At 40.8% G+C, this 13838-nt stretch overlaps 1 long non-coding RNA gene across 1 annotated transcript; it reads right to left on the reverse strand.

Moving 5' to 3' along the window:
- Positions 1-3125: 3125 nt before the first annotated feature.
- On the reverse strand, positions 3126-10728 carry LOC120533623. Its single transcript, XR_005634577.1, has 3 exons — positions 10311-10728; positions 10071-10161; positions 3126-3442 (listed from the first exon to the last, which is right to left on the reverse strand). It is a non-coding gene; the product is annotated as an uncharacterized LOC120533623 (long non-coding RNA).
- Between the last annotated feature and the right edge of the window lie 3110 nt (positions 10729-13838).

Consider the following 13838-nt stretch of genomic DNA (forward strand, 5'->3'; position numbering starts at 1 on the left):
ACTAAGTTGTCTGAAACATTGATAGACTCGAGCGATGATGAAATGGAAACCCCACCTTTATTCTATGCCACGCCCCTCCCTTTTACAATAAATACTCAGCCTGTTATCATCCGGGCCCAGATTGAGGACACAGCAATTTCAGAACTCGTTGAAGCTTTTAAAGCTCTCTGCATATCCGCTGCTACAGACTCTGAAATGACGGATGTCAGCGTAACAACCTCAGGGGTCCTGCCTGAGGCTCCAAAGCCTGAATCTTACCAACCCTATAACCTGGACAGGGAGCTCGAGATCGACTGCATTCAACACAACCAATAATCTGACCTGCTGTTTTTTAGTGTACGGCCTGATTACAGTCTCTGGTCTAGCGACACTGAGGCAATCTATTCCATTCTCCAGGACCTGTAATGTCTACCCCCATCTCCGCTAATGGTGCTCAGACCGATACCTCTTACCTAGCTCCAGGACAGCCGTGGGTGAACAGACAAGATCCACAGAAACCGATGTCGATCGGACTTTCTGAGACAGATATGGATTGCCCTGATGGTGTGCTGCCTGAAACCTGGAAAAAGGCCCGTCAACATGTTAAATTGCTGTTGACGTCTCTACTGGACATTATTGTCTACCGCGACCAGAAAAAAGAATGTCAAGGCTGCGATAGACCATCCCAGCCAGACAAGACATTCCTGCCTCAGTGAGCCTGATAGCGCCTACCGTGTAGGCTGCTTTCAGGAGATTCTGAAGAAGTCTTGGCTGAAATGACTGGCTGGGAAAGTTCTGGGGTATTATAACATTTTACTGCCGTTTTACAAAATACACATGGTGATTGAAAAGACTGTTGATGAACTTGAAAATACCTTCTCTATTCATGATGCCGTAGTGCAGTCATTTTATGAAATGGATGAACTCTCCTACTCTGTAACCCGCCGTATTGCACAAGTTTTGTAAGCGTAACCTTGATCATGAGGGCTGCAAGAACTCCTGGGGTGAATATGACCTGGAATATGCTGATGTGGCAGAACTTGTTGGTAATTCTGAACCTGAGGCTGTACCAGTCTGAACAACTCAGACTACTAAATAAATGTTTTCTAAGTTGATAAGTTGTGTCAGTGTCTGTTTTATCACCGGCGATGGAGCAGGTCTTGGAAAAAACATATTATAACTCTGAGAACACGGGGTCCTTGGGAGGTAAAGAATCCTTGAAAAGAGCTCTCTTGCAATTGGGTCACAATATTAGGGACCAAGAGGTGTCCGAGTGGTTATCAGGGAAATACACCTATACGATACATAAACCGGCCAGAACTCATTTTAAAAGGAATAAGGTGTATGTTTCCAATATAGACGGGCAATGGCAGATTGATCTTGCGGATATGACAAACCTGACCGACTATAACCAAGGTTACAAATGTTTATTGACTTGTATAGATATTCTTTCTAAATATGTCTGGGTCAGGGTTCTGAAAAACAAAATGGGTAAAGAAGTGACGAGGGCTTTTCAAGAAATTTTGGAGGAAGGTAGAGTACCCGTCAAACTTCAGACCGATAGCGGTAAAGAGTTTCTCAATCGAGAATTTCAAAGCTTGCTAAATAAACACGGGATAAAACATTTTACCACCGCTAGTGAATTAAAGGCTTCGGTGGTTAAGAAATTCAACCGAACTCTGAAGACCAAAAAGTGGCGTTATTTCAGCTCCTGCAATACCCAGCCCTATCTGCAAGTGCTACAGGATTTGGTGAAAGATTATAATCTGAGCTATCACCGAAGCATAAAAATGGCCCCTGCTGAGGTGAATAGCTCCAATTCTTGGAAAGTCTTTAAAACATTATACGACCTAACAAAACCCAAAAGACCCCCAAAAAATGAAATTCAAAGTCGGTGATACAGTGTCGAAATCCCGGAATCCTTTTACAAAGGGATATGAACAAACATTTTCAGATGAGGTATTTACTGTTTCTGAACTAGTACCGAGGGATCCGCCTGTCTACAAGCTCAAAGATTATGATGGCGAAGACATTGTAGGGTTCTTTTACGATACGGAGTTACAAAAGATTCAAGGTACAGACGTCTTCAGGATTGAAAAATTTTGCAGAAATAATTATCAATAGAAAAAAGCATACTTTGGTGAAATGGCTTGGGTGGCCCGACAAGTTTTAACAGTTGGATCCCTGAAAGCTACACACAAGACGTGAAATACTGAGAATCAAAAATAGTATTTAATTAACTGTGTGTTTACAATGGAGAGAAAAAGCTTTTACGTTGTTCTTCCCAGCAATTCTTCCAGGGATGTTTTCCCTAACAATACTATCACCAATTTTACCATCAAATTAGCTGCCCCAATCGAACTACAGGGCCTCTGGGAAGTTGGATTGGCTGAAATTCAGTATCCACACACCTGGAATACATTACACAAACCGGATAATGAATTTATCATTGTGTCCCCACAAATAACTAGATTTTATACAATTCCTGCAGGATATTACTCTAGCTTCGAGAAAGTTACTGTACATCCAAGATGAATGACGTTGCCACGAAAGAACCGAAATCCATTGAGGCTGGTTCAGCAGTTACTACGATACCAGAAAACACCATGAGATTCCGCTACAGCGCTCTGGAACGAAGATTCTACATCGTAAACTCTGCGAAGGATGAAACTCTTCATGTCAGGGGGCTGTTGGGATTAATTCTAGGAGCTCATTTGGATATAACCATGGGCATTGTGAATGAGGCTCCTTACCCCGTGGATATCGGGGTTTTATACCTTGTACGTCTACAGTGACATTGTGTCTCACCAAAGAGTTGGAGACAGCTACGTACCTCTCTTGAGATGCATACATATTAAGGATGAGATGAATAAGATTACCACAATCACCTATGACAAGCCGCACTACGCTCTATTCAGCAAGACTCAGTTTGATACTTTGACCATTGAAATAAAGACGGATAAGAACAAATCGGTTCCATTTCAGTTTGGCAAGGTCATAGTCAAGTTAAATTTCAGTCCCTTTAAGCAGTGTATACACGACTAATACCGAGATGAGATCTTACCAGAACCCTAGCCCTTTATGTACATTATTATGAATCCCAAGTGGGTAATGGCTTCCCTGGGTTCTCTGGGGCCCCTGTGATGTATGGTTCTGGGATCGGTAGTATATTTCGCGGTCTGTTTAGAAGAGGTTTGCTTCTCTTGAAAGGAGGATTTGAAATTGTCAAACCACACATTAAATCGGCCGCTAAGAATATCGTCAAAGATGTGGTGGCTGGGGCCGTGTCCGGAGCTATGACTCGAGGAAGCGAAGAAAATCAAGAGGGCTCGGGGCTGATGGTGATGAAGAAAACTAAGAGTAAGAGACTTCCTGGGTCACACGCAGGCCCGATCATCAAAAAGACATGCCATTCAGCTTTTACATCATTTTCTTCTCTCCGCCACAAGGATAAGTCCGGCGCCTGCAGAAAAAAGAAATCGAAAAACATTTTTTAATTCAAAATGTCTTTTGTACATTGTGTGTGAAATCTCAACTGGACTTGTTTACGAAGTTCTCAGTATGCCGGCCGGGATACGAGTGTGCCTTCAGGTGAACCTGTTCTTGGGCCAGCTGCCCAAGAACGTGGTCACAGGCATGCTGGATAATGGTGCCTTTTCAGGGAATTACGCCAGAAACCCCTTCAATTTCAAGCATAACAATGTGGAGTTCCTGGCCTTGTATTTGGATGGAGAGCTGATTCCTGCCAAGCTATTTCAGCCCAATTTTGCTAATGACAACACAACTCGAGAATATTACAACCTCGTATTGTCCTCTGGAAAGCATTGAAAGACCTGCCTCTAGCCATCAGCCGTACTGACTTCTCCCAGGGTTACACCCTGTTTGCCTTTGATTTGACACCTGATCAAGAATGCGGAGACCATTTCTCATTGGTGAAAACCGGGAAAATGAGATTTGAAATCTGCTTTCGGCATCCCCTTCCCCATACTGTGAATCTCATAGTCTACACCGTCTTTGACAACATTATTAAAATGAACCAGAGAAGAAACATACTTTATGATTACTAAAAAGCATGAACACCCTGCAGATCACCAAACTCATGTCCTGTAATCCGTACACAGAAAATCTGTTATACGGAGTGTTGGCGTGTGACGAACTGCCTGAAAAATACTTACAGATCTCCAGAAGTTCTCTCGTGTTGGCATTTGGCACGGCAGATGCTGAAATGTTCAAACTGGCCATGGCTTTGACAAATTCTTTCCACCCCCAAGGTCTCCTATAGGACGGTATGTTGTGACGGGCGGTCAAGTTTCGCATTAGATCGATCATATTCGTACCGGCTAATGGCTCTCCACGAAATACAAACTCTCCCAAGCCATTCCAGTAGGTTGTATTAGTGTTATGCAGCATTTTCTATAAAATAAGTTTGGTATAGTTCTTTGATTTGTCCGGCGTACTTTTCAAAATCTCATCGTACACCCGATCTTCTGGGGTACTAGGAGACTTTTTGATCTCACACGATGGTTCCTCCTTGCTCTCTGCAGGCAGCAATAGCATCAGAGCCCCGATTTCTTTAGCCGCTTTTTTCACAAAGGTAAGGTATCTTTGCAAGACGGTCGTATAAAGTTTTATTTTTGCATCGGCGCTCAAGTCACTACGTTCGAGTATGAATTTCATTTGTTTATCCAGTTCACTTTCCTTAGCACTTAAAAGGTCGCTGGAAGCTGGGGCTTTCTGTTGCAATTGAGCCATTTGTTGTTGAGGGACCAGGAATATCTTGTGCGTGTATTCCATATTTATACTCTCGAACCTATTAAACTAGTAATGAAAGGAATGGCCAAGCTTAATAGGGCTCCAAGAAACTCTACTTTCTGATATAAAAGGGCTTTTTTCTTTTTCACGGTAAGTTTTTTATCAGTTTTTTAATGGCACAACAATGCTTCTTTAGCAGCTTGAACTGTTTGGAAGTCAGTGGTACATTTGAAAGTATTGAGAGCTATTTCGGCCAGAGCATAAATTAAGTCGTCTGGAGCCTCACTCAGCCCCGCTTTTCTTTGGCGACAGGAGACCCTATGCAGGGTCTTGAGCAGAGGGAGATTTCTTTTTATTCTGCACGACATGCCGGCTCTTTCTCAAATACTTGGAAAAATCACACGTCTTTATCTTTTCACGACGTACACCGCAGGCCAGTTGGGAGGAAACAATCTGGCACATAAACGAAATCGTCAGGCGTATGGGCTTTCAGATCCACCAACAGATAACCGTAAGAGGACCTTGTAGAGTCCTCAAAGGCCTCCAAGAAAAATTGAACCCTCACAGGGTACATTTGATGCGCTAAATTGGTGATTTGCAGCTTATCTCGAGGGTTTTAAAAGAGGGTGATGTAATTGGCATTCAGATTTATCATTCTACTTTTCTTGCCTTGGAAAAAATAAATTTTGTACCAAGTAAATGATGGACAAATTTCTGTGATGAGTATATTTTGTGAAGGCCCTCTCCATCTCTTCGCTATGGCTCGCCTGTTCCATCAAATCATCAACGATCACCAAGTTAACTCTGTCAGGTGACAGTAGTTCATTGTCACTTAAGGAAGAAGGTAACCCCTCCAAAAATTTAACAGTTCGTTGTACAGAGGCTGCCAGCAGCTATAAAACCAGACTATATTGTCAGGGCAGCAAGAAAGCACATGGTCCCCATACTCCAAAAGCTTTTTCACATAATGCGGTTTGCCTGAACAGGAGGGTCTAGAGTCTATTTTTGATAACGGATGCTGGAGTCTAACATCAAATCCCTCTTTAGTATCCATAGGGGAGAGTTGTGAAATCAGGCAATAGAACCCTTTTGTAAACCGCTCTGAATCTTTTTCTGAGTGGACGATTTTGCAACATCAGAATCTTTTTGTTCCTATGAATCTGTGCACCATGAACCGTTATTTCTTTCTTGAGATCGTGGTCTACAAAACTATGCACTAGATCCATTAACGAGTATAGGTTTACCGATTGAACTGTTTCACGATTGAGAGTATGCCCTTAACCTTCATGCAGACCTTGCCTTTGAACGTTTTGTACACATACATTTTTTCATCCCCAGAAACAAATTCTTCTATGAAGTCGTCAGGATCTAGTTTACTGGTGAGTTCACCTAAATAGTCACCAAGCAGCTGTGTGTACTGCCTGGGCAATGCTGTGAAGATAACGGAATCTGTATCATGATACAGAATCCTCAGCCCTAAATGATTCAGCAAATCGTACAATTCTAGGCGGGCATAGGCCGTTGTGAAAGCGGCTATCACCACATTGACTGGGCCAGGTATAACGTATTTTTCATCCTCATACCGCCACTGCACTTGAACGATTTTGTCACTGACAAAGCCAAAATAGGAGATCTGATACTCGTCCGAGAACAGGTAATCGAAGAATTCTTGGGTGTGTTTAACAAACATAGTGGTAAGTTGGTTAGGCTTCTGACCGAATTTTCCTCAAAGAGAATTCAGAAATAACTTGGAAATTTGTCTCTTAGCGGGGTTTGAGGCTATGTTTTCGCGCTCCAATAATATGCCTTCTTTTACAAAATAGTCATCAACACAGTGCTTGCAGGATGCCTCGTCCTGGTCCCACGATGACCAACCAGAGGCCTCCTGTTTGCCTTTTAGATGAATTTTAATGTAATCAGAAAATAAATTTCATGAATTTTTAAAACTCTGTACCTTTTATCTAAGGCCTATAGTATTTCAACGCTGCACCAGGTTCCTGTTAAAGACCTTTCCCGATCATTGTGACGGCAAAGGTTGGTTGATGTCTGGGTTTCTGCACACGCACGGCACAGAGTGAACATCAATTTACTGCAAATTCTTAAAGGGAGGACCGGAAATACAATTTGCGAGGGGCTAGCATGGTGATTTTAATGAGCCTGAAGTAATGCTTAAGATTGCCAAACTCCTCAAAAACAAAGGTCGGATGTCCGATCGGGTAGGTCTTTGTTTTGTTGACGTAAGGGTACAGACTTGTAAAATTGTAATAATGAATTTGTTCATCGCCTTGAACTTTATGATATGATTTGATAGCGTTGGTGCACCTTCCAAACAGGGCATCACATGGGTTGATAGGTTCAGGAAACTCAAATAGCTTTAAGAAATCCTGAAGCTCCGAGTCCTCGTTTTTCATGCATTCTCACTGGTGCTCCCAAATCACTCTAACCGCCAGATTAAATTTTTCACACAATTTCTTCAGTTTATCGTCAAACGTTTTAAACGAATCAGCATAAGACGTACCCGTGAGAGGATGTTTGGCTTGCGCATCGTAACACTTTGTACAACCGTGATAAAAGCATCCAGCAAACTCAAAGGCCATCGGTACACCCTGAATTTCGGTGTAACCATCTAGATAAAATGAGCCCATCTTTACTTCACCATGATTCAGGGCATGCTGAATGTTTATTTTTTCCTTCTCGGAAAGAAATATCAACCACTGAATAGAAGCATTAGAATAAGCTTTGTGGGTGCTTTTGTAATTATCACTCAGAATTATTCCAATTGATTTATTAGGCATGCAGTTTTGTCTGTACATGGACAGGCAGAAGCTAGGGTCATACACTGAAAAGAATCAATATTACTGATCCTGAGCACTTCCTCTCTATATTTCATGCAAGCTGTTCTCAAAATAACAACGTCGTTTCTACAATAGTAAGCCATTTCTTGTCTAAAGTTGAAGGTTTCGCTTTTAATCAATTCGTAACAAGACAAAAATTCCTCTCTTTCCTTGCTCATCATGTGTCGAATGCCATAATATTTAGGATCTGGGTACGGAAATTGCTTTCAGCTTGACACGTCCTTTCATTAAATTTACGCGTCTTGTGGAGCTTGAAGCAAAACCAATTACAATCGGGGCATTGAAAAGCCTCACCGTCAACCCATCGGCAGTCTGTAGAAAAACAGACGTCACAGTGCTGGTCGCAGCAGTGTCGTGACGGGATAGAATATCCTCTGTAGCAGAAATCGCAGGTACAGTGGTACCTCAGTATACAGCCTTAATCCATTCCAGATCCTTTGACTTATACCAAACAGGATGTATACCAAACAAATTTTTCCCATAAGAAATAAAGGGAAAATGATTAATCCGTTCCCAAGAACAAAAATCCTATTGTTACTGGCATATTATACATTGATGGGGTTGTATAAAATAATTTAAACACTGCTTAATACTAAAATACATAAATACAAAAGCAATTAGGTGAAATAAATGAAAATTTAACCTCAATTTACTTTTTACTAACATCTTTGTTTTTCACAATCGTAGATACCGTTGTTCTCGGCATACGGTATGCAGCAGCCAAGTCCCGGATATGCATGGTACCTTCATACTTTTCAACAATCAATTCAAATTTACGCGAAAAAACACAAAATCACGTGAAAATTCACAGAGAGTTATAGCACGTACTGACTCTCGTAGGCAGTTGTGACTTTGTCTCTCAAGAGGTAAACAAGGGTAGCACGCGGGTTGTTCACTGAATGCTAGCAACTGGCGTACTGACGCTCGTGGGCAGTCGTGGCTTTGTTTCGGGAGAGGTAAACAAGGGTTGCGCTCGGTATTCTAGCACGCGAGTCATATTCCAAACAAAGGTCGTATACCAAGCAAAAGTTTCCGTGTCCAAACAGGACATATACCAAGTTGGACTTACTCCAAAGTGGATGTATACCAAGGTACCACTTTATAACCAAATCCCAGAAATCCTTTAAGATTCAAAATACCGTAATAATGCTCATTGTGCAAAAACAAGTACGCCGTCTTTGGTTCAAATTTTAATACAGCGCTAGTGTTCGGTGCCCGGTACCAGACGATAATTTTAAAACCCATTAGCCTCTGAAATTTTTCGACATCTGAAAACATTACTTTCTGATCAGGTGATAATCCGGCCCTGATGTGCAATTGACGGACCTCTTGTTCACACAATTTCTGGTTGTTTCTATACCTATTGTTTAATACAGCCAGCAAGCCCCTGGCAAAACAGCACTGATCATCCGGGTTGAAAATCCAAAGGTGCTTCTGTTTCTTTTGCACAATTATATCATTGAAAAGGGTACATGCTTTACGCCTAGGAGGCCCGACACCAGATGGGGCCCTCACAACTTGAATGATTAGCATCAGACTGGAATCGGCTCAAATAGTAGCATGACTCTGGAGAAGTAATTCAATTTGATTAAAAAAGTCCTCAACAGAAAGTGTACCAGCGGGGGTTAGGGAAAAAACACTGGGATTGAGAGAATCAGCATGTAATTCTAGCTGGACTAGATCCTTAAGATTCAAAGTGGTCACAAAACTGTCTAATTTGCTGAAGGGTCTCGTGTATATGATTAAAAACTTCGGCGAAGGAATCAAGTTTGTAGGCCTCTGAAAAATTGAAACGGTGTCCAATCTCGATATTGTTAAATTTTGGATGCTCAGTTATAGACAAATTATTTAATATAGAGGTAGAGGGCTGTGGAGAGCTTACTGCCGGCTCTGGAGACGAAGGATTCACCATATGCGAGGTAGATGGCTATGGAGAGTTAGTGTCGACACTCAAGTTTGCCCCAGACGGATTAGTCACTCCGGCTCCTGTCTGAGGATGTAAGGCTGAGTTATCCGACGCTGTTAAGTCATTAACAGGCGATTGTTGAAGATGGTCCTTACTTGTACCTGAGGTAGAAGGTTGTATTACTGGGCCATTCAACGTAGTCAATTTGTTGGCAGGTAAGTGTTGAAGTGGGCACCTACTTGTACCTGAGGTAGAAGGTTGTGGGGATTTTACATTCGTGTCTAAGGAGCTAGGCTGTTGTAAAGGACCTGGATCTGAAGACGTTCTGGTCTCAGAATAGGTATTATTCAATAGCTCCAGCAGAGCATTAAATACAGCTATTTCATCAGAATTTAGAACCTGGAGTGAATTATTAATGATGTCAGAATTGTCGATTGGTTGTGTAACTGGAGATGGTGTTTGAAAAATTTGAGGAGATCGCGACGGTGCAGGGATTTTAGGGGGTTTTATAGATTATTCAAGGTTATCAGACATCTTTTTTAATAGTCTCAGGTTTTCATTGGACGGTCTTTTCCTACCTTTAACCCGTCCAGGATCTTCACGTTCGCTTTCACTATTGGTATCGCTGCCGCTGCTGGTGTTGTCGCTATACCTGTTTTCAGACATGCCCTAAATGTAATCAAAGGTTGCAGTTATGAACACAGAATATAACAATTTGCAGTCAATGTTATTTTAATGAAAAAAGGAATATAAAACCTATCCTTTAATTTTGGGTCAGACCCATGTAAAAAGCATACATATGTATAAAATGTACTCACATTTTGGGTCTGGAATTGTACACAGGAGGCTCTGATTGTACAATTCGATCCAGTAACCAGTGAAGAACGTCAGCCACCTGCACACGCTCCAGTCTTTCTCCGCGTCGCTGATCGTTGTAATGACGAAGGGAATATCGGGCTGAATAACGATTTCTACCGCGAGGCCCATAGGAGTGAGGCGTTGACAGCAAAGGGGTCCGCAGGTGGGCTGAACGTCGGCTGTAATTAGAGGGCGGTGTTGATTATGGAGGAGAATGCAGGAGATTCGAACGAAAACTGAACTCAGAGGGTATTGGAGAATGGTGAAAGCTGCTCTCAGAGGGTGGCAGGGCCTGCTCTGTCTGCAGATTCTGCCAGTTTTGGTAGATTGATAAAATTTCGGAACCGTCCAGCACTTGCGTTAAAACACCCAGTGGACCGGGATCTGGAAATAAAGTTTGACCTTCTCAGTTAAAGACATCTTTTCACAAAATCTGGAGCTATGTATGCACCCTATGTTTCTTTGATAAAAAGAAACCTAAAATGACACTGCGATTGGACAGATCAGGGGAAGCCCTTGAGAATCTGATTCAGATTGTAAAGTGTTATCATCTAGAAAACAAAATGAATTCACTCTTTAAAACAACATTTCCTGTTCCAGTGCACGCAGCAGCTCAAACAAAATGATCTGATATTAGTTTAAAGGTAACCCTCTCACCACCGGGAAGCCTTATAATAGCTTGGTCTGAATGTCGCTGCATTTGATACATAAGCAAATAAATGGCTTGCAACATCTATTTATATGATAGATAGATTTTCATTTTTAAAACAACCTTTATTAATGTATCACGGCAAATTTTCCATTATACATCCATCTTTATACCCAAATATTCACACACACTGTTCATGTGCGTAATTAAGCCCTGCACATTTTAAGCCTCGTTATCCCCTTTCATGCCTGGTTTAGACAGATAGAAGCAAGTAAATATAAAAATTCTATTTTTATGATAGCTAGTAAATATAAAATGCTACAACTTATATTATACACACACAAGCACGCTCACGCTCCTACATACAGAGAGCTGGTACTGAGCATAATAAATAGTGATAACCTAAGATGATTTTGGATTTTAATTCCCAGCCCCTCTCGTTTTAAACAGATATAATTTTTTTAAAAGCGACTTACTGGTAATTACATGCTGTAATTCACCAATCAAACGATAGGGGTGGGGCGCATAATTTAAATCCACCAATAAGGGGAAAGGGGTCGGGCCATCAAGTCATCAATCATCTTTGATTGACATTTTGACATATACCCCCTGCCATAATACTACTGTCCTTTTCCTTATACTTTTAATAATCCATTGTTACAACTTCATTTAAGCATATGCTTTATATTCAATTGTGAAAATTACCAGGAGCCATGGTGTCACTTGAAAACATATCACCAACAATACCCTTGTAACTGGTCCCTCTGGTAAATTTTATACTAAACAGCATGCCTCTAGCCTTTTTTACCGCATTTCTTGTAGGAACTCTCCAGTCATCTATATAGGTGAAACATGGAGATAACTAGTATACTGTTTCAGGGTACATGTTAAAGCTCTTAAAACCAAAGACCATACAAAAGCCTAGTGTAAACCCTTCACACCCCTTTATCATACCCATACTGATCTCTCTGTTTGTGTTCTTTCACTGGAGACACAAAGACACTTTTTAAAGAAAAACAAAGAAGCTAAGCTCACACGCAGCCACATGCTCACATATTTTCCCAGGTCTTAATGACCAACTAACTTTTTTAAAACACTTACTTCAGCTTCTTACCAATATACTGTACTCATATTTTCTCCTTTTAGCTGCCCTGGCTTTATGTTACCTACTCTTTCGTTTTCACTTTTACTCCAGATGAAGGCTATACTGCTAAAATGTTCTATTTTACCTTCTTACCTTTTCAACATGGAAATAACCTTTAACCATTTCCCTCATTGTATCTGTACAATTATAAATATATGTTTTGCATGTTATGTACAGTATAATGTTTGTGCATGACTGTCAGTGTCCCAGTTGGTATTGTATTGTCAATGGTTCTTAGGAATGCAAATTATAATTTAATTGAATTATTACATTATGTACTATGTATGCATGACAACAACCTTGAACTTGAAAGATTGAAACACAACAAATATTTATAAAGGTAATGTGTAATGATGTGCAAGCACACTTAAGTGTGTGTGTACTGTAATTACATAAAGTGAACATTGATCATTATATTAGGCAAATGATATGTCTTAAGAAAATGTGTATATGCACTGCAGATAATGCATACAGGGTTGCTTTCTTAATGTGACAGCTGAGATATATATATATATATATATATATATATATATATATATATATATATATATATATATATATATTCATAAAGATTAAATTGTTATGATCATTCTTTACATAGTGTACAAGTCATTTGTTAGAAAGTAACTTATACTTAATAACTTTTAACTGCATGTGGCAAAAGGAACTCATCAATTTGGGAAATGGCAATCACCATAACCTCACTGTTTCAACAAATCTTGCAGCACCACGAACTAAGCACGTATCATACCTCAGAATAATGCCCCAGAGACAGCTTTGCGGAGGCGGTCAAATCTATGAAGGGAGGGGCAGTAAGCGACACAGCTTAGGTAACACAGCTTGGCGCGCTGCAGCAGCACGTGTTACCACACAACTCTCTCCTCGCCCTACTTCGTGTGCTGATCCGGGTACTTTTCTTGTTTAACCAATCCGAGGACGGGGCGGAGACATGACGCAAATCCTGATGTAACGCAAAAGGCGCATTACAAATGGCTGTTCAATTTCAACGACGAAATAGTGAGGTGTTGTCGACTTTTTTTAAACTGTTTATCAGCACGGGAGAACGTTACTTCAAAGAATGATAGTAAATAAACTGGTAGTTGATATTGCAAATAAACGTCTAGAAACACTACTGTTGAAAACACTTGTGTACATTATACATTACATATTACATTGTGCGAATTTACTTATTCTAATAGACAAGTTCGCCTACGTGTCAACTCTAAACCTTATTTTATGCATTGCTATAAGTTCGTTTTTTACCAACGCTATTATCAACGCGCAAAAATTATTGTAGGATTTACTTCGAGATTAAGCAAACGTACGAAATGATAAAAGGGCTTGTTTAATTTTATATCCGGATGTGACCTTCAGTGACGCGTGTTGCCAACTGTACAGTTACATATACGAGGCACACACTATCGACGAGCCACACACTATCGACGAGCCACACAACGTATGCTTTTGTGTAAACAGAAATCATCGGAATCTGTATCCCATGAATACGCAATCATATTGACAGTAGAGTTAAATTTGTAAATGAAATGTAAAAACTTAAAACTTTTTATTGTTCAGATTACATATCCACGCCTTGCTCCCCTCAGTCACACTAGAGAAACGTGACTATCAGTTGTCATGACTGCAGGCAAATCCAATCAGGCTCGAGCTTTGTTTTACGTCTAAGAGGGGCGGGGC

This window comes from Polypterus senegalus, chromosome 8 (genome assembly GCF_016835505.1).
Source record: "Polypterus senegalus isolate Bchr_013 chromosome 8, ASM1683550v1, whole genome shotgun sequence".
NCBI classification, from domain to species: domain Eukaryota; kingdom Metazoa; phylum Chordata; class Cladistia; order Polypteriformes; family Polypteridae; genus Polypterus; species Polypterus senegalus.